Below are 6,000 nucleotides of genomic sequence, written 5' to 3' on the forward strand. Positions count from 1 at the left end.
ATCTAGAAGGGCACTCTACCCCAGTCATCTGAGGGTCCTTAGAGAAAATTCTAGGGCAGAAATTCTCCCAGTTTCTCAATGGTTCCTGCCAAGTTCTCTATGGTTCCTGTTTTGAGAGAAAACTTGCTGAAGAAGTCACAGCTGAAAGGAATTTAGGCTAAGTTGACTTTACTGTGCAAAAAGTACGTGTGTGTGTGTGTGTGTGTGTGTGTGTGTGTGTGTGTGTGTGTGTGTATACATTTATGTTCACCTGGGAAAGCATGCTTACATATTGGCTGGAATGAAGTATCTGTGCATTTAAGACTCTGGTAACTGAATAAAGAGAGGCTAGAAGACATTGTGATTGGAGGGAATGTGGGCTTCAGGACCTGCAGTGGTGTAAGACCTGAAGCAGAGACGTGACAAGGCATCTCACACCTGAGAGTTTCGAGTTGGGGCACCCTACCTATCAAGACGCCCCTCTTCCTCTGTCTCCCTGTGGTCTATTTCGTTGACCTGTCTGGGAATACCACTGGAAAAGAGAGGAGGAGCCATTGGTGGGAGTTCCCTCCAAGCCCCAGAGTCCCGTGGACAGTGAAGAGCCACAGTCGCAACCCCTGGGCAGTGTTCATTTTAACAGAACAGAGCAAGTGTTCTGAACGGAGCATACATTTCAGTTTTCTACTTGTTGACTAAGATGTGGCAGGATGGGATAAAGGGCAGTTATGGTCCAAACAGCTGCTCCTGATGGCCAGCGTCATCAGCTGTGGTCATACCTAGGAATAAAGGTCCTGGACTCACAGCTCATACAGAACTGTTGGAACAATTCTGTCTTGTTCTAACCACTTTGTGTCGTGAGTCATCTTGAGCCTTGAGTGCTTCTATAAGATGCTTTTGCTCAGAGCTGGGACTTGGATTATTACACATTCCCCCTAAGGGTCACTGAACAGTGAATCTGTGCCTTTAGAAAATGTTTTTGGGTGTGAAAAAAATTAACGTTGACTCCAAGAGTATAAATACTTTTTAGTGCATACTCTTTTCTGCACAATCCAGCATGGAGTTTAAGGATCAGATCCTGAACAGCCTCTCTTGGCCTCAATGTTGAAATGGGCATCAGAGGAGGAAGTAGCTTGTAGTAGGCAGGTTGGTGCACCTGTGCACTCCAAGTAGTTGCCCCATGATGGGACATGTGACTGCCTCATCTTATGCTTTTTAAAAGGGGATTCTCCACTCAGCATGTGGTCTTGCTCTGTAATCAGAGACAGTCCGACCAGGGAAACTTTCTACCGACCTTGTTGGCTCAACCTTGTTGGCTGGCTTCATTTGCTCTCGGTGCTAAACAGCTGAGAAAAGAAAACGAGAGCGGAAGGAAAAGGAAGGATTGGATGACAGGGTTCTCCACGGCGCCTGCCGCTCCAACACATCCAGATCTCAGTTGGGAGCAGGGGTGGACTGAGGATCACGCAGCGAAGCATTCTCTGTTCTGCTGACTGCATATTTGGCAGTGTTTGTTTCAATGGAGCCATGTAGCCCCCACAATCCATTTAGGTAATGAATCCACCGAGCTGTCCCCAGTCTCTTATTTTCTAAGTTGTGTTGGAGAACGTCTTTCAGACGGCTTGGGAACAGTTGGGCGTGCCATTCAGAGGTCCTTGCAGGAGAGCACCAACTTTAAACTGGTGCTGCTTGCCCTTTGAAACCCCAGCAACTGAAAAGGCAAGCTTGACATACTTTGTCTTTGTATTCTGTAGCTTTGGCTTGGATGGCTGGGCTTCTTAGATTAAAGAATGCAGCCGTGAGAGGGTGTCAGCCTTGAGGCAGAGCTCCTATCCTGAGTTCCATGGGCTCCCAGTGTCTTCCTTTTCTTGAGAATGGAAGAAGTCAGCAAAAGATGGGAGGATTTTTTGCTTTGTTTTGGTCTCCTCTCTCCCATAATAATTCTCTCTGAAATTGGTATTTCTTTCCTTTAATTTTACTCTGTGAAGAATTATAAAAGTGTCAGGAAACAATATGGTATAACCGATTCTAATTTTTGTTCTAACAAAGCATGAAAATAAAATAAAACAAAATAATTTGCAAACTTGGGGACTTTTACATTCTATTAGATTCAAGTTCTATTTAATCTCATTTGCATGTAAATTTTGTGATTTCCAATCTATTCCAAGTGCATGAATTTTCAGTGCAATTTCCAAAGCAGGATGTCCTTTTTAAAAAAAAATTGTATCCATAATTTTTCATTTGTATGACTAGCTTATTTGGATTATCTACCCTGCCATGAGGACAAGCATATTGAAATGCCTATCTAAATAATATATATGCATGTCATCTGTCACACATAGTATAATATTTATTATATTTATATATGCATGCAACTTCATTCATTCACTCATTTCTGCTCTTCCATATAGAATCACGGGATACATTTTTACTATGAAGTGAATCCTGAGAGGATTCCGGGTGCTTAAGCAGCCAGGATACCACTGATGCAGACACATAAAGGTCCTGCACCACAGTCTGAGAGGGGCTGCTTCAGCATGGGTCGTTACAGATCGGACTTTATCTGTGTCACCTTTAAACCACTGCATGGAATAACAACACATGTGACTGGGATTCTGAAATCTACGAAGCTGCTCTTGCTCTCTATCAGAGTGGTGACCTAGTAGCACCCAAATGGCTATCCTGCTGGGACACAAGGTGCCCTTCCAGTTGGCCTGGCTGTCCTTCTCACTGAGGTGATGGAATGAATATTGGAATTATGTGAGCTGAGTTTGACTAGTCTGGCCCTTGGGCAGTGAGCAGGTGGTCAGTCTATACACATGCATACAGAGGAGTTATCAGGGCATGTCTAGGAATCCCTTGGGCTTGGCCTTGCTATAAGTAGAAAGTGAAGCCTTTGGGTGAGAGGCGTTTCCCTCGCAGACATAAGGATCTTAGTGTTTACAGAAGAAGAGATAAGGGAGTGGAATAGAATATCCAGGGTCAATGCCAGTTCTACCCTTAAAAGGAACAGTCACAGTGTGGCTTCTTGGGAGCTGCTCAAAAAGATAGGGATAGTGTTCATGGCAGCTGCTACTGTGCCTCCTTCCTCTAAGTGCCCTTCCTGGACCCTTATACTCTGTCTTTTGCTGGCTAGTCTCTCCTGAAGGAATGAAGAGAGTCACCTGCTCTTTTCTCCATCACGGACTGTACCATTTCTCAGCTTGACTCCCTCTTAGCAACTGATTAGCCTTCCATTCTTTTCTGGCACTTCTGTAGCTGACCCACAACCTCTTCAGGAGCCGTTTGCTGGCAATCTCTTTGAGGTCTTTGGATGTCTCTAATTGGTCTAAAACAGTTAGGTGATGTATATGATCAGAAAGGGAACTATTCAGAGAGCTAGCAACCCTTTCGAACTCCCAGCAACATTGACTTAGTGTGCTACCTAGTGGACCAACATGGATGGGATGGCAGGATCTGCTTGTTGCAAGCCTTTTGAAACTCGTCTGACGGTCATTTTTTTCGCCTTTAGGTAGAAGGTCTGGAATCATAGAAGAAAGAATTATTCTGCTTTGCCCTCTCTTGGTTTCTGACCCACATCATATTTCTTATGCTGAGTGACCTCAGCGTTTTTCTGCAGGAAAATGACTGAATTTTAAAAGCTTTCCCTGATAATGGTCCCGAATGAGATTTCAGAGATAGAGCATCAAAATGCAGCTTGGTGACATCAACTGTACTGCACACCTTAAGATAGAGCCACAGGAAATAGTTTTCTAAGCCAGGGAGATGACAGGCCATAGTTTGGGTTTTGAATGGCCCTGTAAAGGCTCAGCCTGTCAAGGTCTTAGTCCCCGAGTGATCTGTATTAAAGGTGAGAAAATGCGTAAGTGATAGGAACTGGTGGAAAATCTGATGCCATCGGGGAGGGTGGGACCCCAAATCCTTTCTCCTCCTCTTTCCCTTCCTGGACACACACTGAGCTACTTTACTCTGCTGTATCTTCTGCCATGAGAACGACTTTTGTCAGTCTTGAAGCAACAGAGCCACAGGGTCCCGGACTTCAGCCTCCAAAACGATGGGCCCAAATGAACAGTTCCTTTATTAAGTTGATTATTTGAAATATTTTATTATGGTCACAATAAGCTAGTGATATTTAAAATGTATTTGCCATTCTAAGGCAAGATGGCCTACTTTGCAGATTGATGCTTCACTGTTTTAGCTACTGCTAGTGTTCTATGGCAGGGGTCCTGAGAAGTAATTTTCCAGCCCCATAGAAAAGAGAGCCTTGAGTTTCTGTCTAGACCTGCATAGGAGGGAGCCAGTCCTATGTGTCTTCCTGCACTTTGCTGAGTTCATGACTACAGGAGGACCTAGTTCCTCACCACCATCCCTCTAGCATAAATAATGACATTTGAAAAACAAAGTAAAGTGAAACACAAATACACACAAGACTCCTTTAGGAGTCCTTTGGATAGAGTTTTATCTTTCATTTGACCTTTTGTTGGAGACACAGAAATTCATGAACATAAAAACATAGCTCAAGCTGCTTGTCAAATTGCAGACTGGAAACCTCGGCTTACTACAAATTGATCTAATTACGTGCTATTAAAATTGGTACCCCAGGGTGAGTTCTTATCCTTTGCACGAAAGATGACATTGCAGATTTCTGTGTACAATGCAGGCAAGTCAAATGCTTTTATGGGTGAATTTTCCAAATGGGGATAGCAAAGTGCCAGGGACAGCGTGCTTGAAACATGGAGATGTGTAATTGCTAGGGATTGTAGTTTTCATTTCAGCAGATTAAAGAGAAATAAAAAGAAGCCATGTCCTTCATCTGCAGTGCCTGGACAGTCCAGACTCAGCCTAGGACTGAGTGGGGAACCATAGGAGGGACTGTGAAAGCTCAGAGGACCATGGTGCTTAGTCTCCCTGCCTTCTCTCCCAACAGCATCTCAGCTCTGTTTGCCTTCTTCTTTGAAAGCTCATTAGGGATTTTAACAAATCAGAAAGGCTTCCAGCAGATAATGCCGTTCTGTAAGGTAGCCATGCTGCCCTACCACGAGCTTTCATATCGGCATGTCTCTGCTCAGTTGTGAGAACACCAAAGCCACCAGTTAGAAAGCAGTGAGGAGAGAGAAACACCTCCACCATGAAGCAGAGAGTACTGATTGCTCTTCCACCACTACTCAATTATCTCCCCCCTTTGCACTGCAGGATATAGATACAGTATAGGTTGCTTTCTGTACACAGGTGAGGTCAAGTGAAATACAAGGCCAGAGCCCGGGGTTGGGCAATGGAAAAAGAAGGCAAGGCTAAAAGTTTTGGAGAGGAGACAGAGAGACAAAGAAAGGGAAGAAGGACAGGAAAAAATGGAGGAAGAAGAGGAACTGGACCCACGTGGCCTGAAGTAGCCACAGGAAGTTATGGATATCATAGAAAAGCGATAGAATAATATAGGGCACATTTGTCCAATCTAGGTGGGCAGATGTATCAATATCAATTGAGTTTTAAGTTCTTTGTGTGAGTATTTTATGGGTTGAGAATTTACTGTTATAAATCTGACTGATAAATTACAAGCCTCTAGAGTCTTAATTATAAGGGGCCAGTGGTTTAGAGCTAGCTACAGGGTCTAGCAAGGGGCAGATGGCATGGGAAGATACAAGCAGATCATTGTCAGCAAACCGAGGGAAACGGGGCAGACCATCTCTTGGGGACATACATGGGGGTGTTGCCAGTGAGTAGCAGGTGTTAGTGTGGATTGTTTCTATTATTAATTATTACATGCTACAGGAAGGAGTCATCTGTGAAGGGAATACTGGGAGATGGAGATGCTGTCTTGGTGATGGAGCAAGGGAAAGTGGGATCCTAACCATGTGCCAATGCAGGGAGCTTTGAAGACAAGTAGCCAGATCTGTTACATACATTGTTTCTGAATTCCAGGCTCAGGTCTATTTGATGGCCTCTTTCCACCTCCCTTTTAATTCATTGTGTTTATTTATTTGTTTTATTTTTGCCTTATCTTGCTGATGTTGGAAATCTTACATA

The sequence above is a fragment of the Mus musculus genome, chromosome 9 (assembly GCF_000001635.26).
Source record: "Mus musculus strain C57BL/6J chromosome 9, GRCm38.p6 C57BL/6J".
Lineage (NCBI taxonomy): Eukaryota > Metazoa > Chordata > Mammalia > Rodentia > Muridae > Mus > Mus musculus.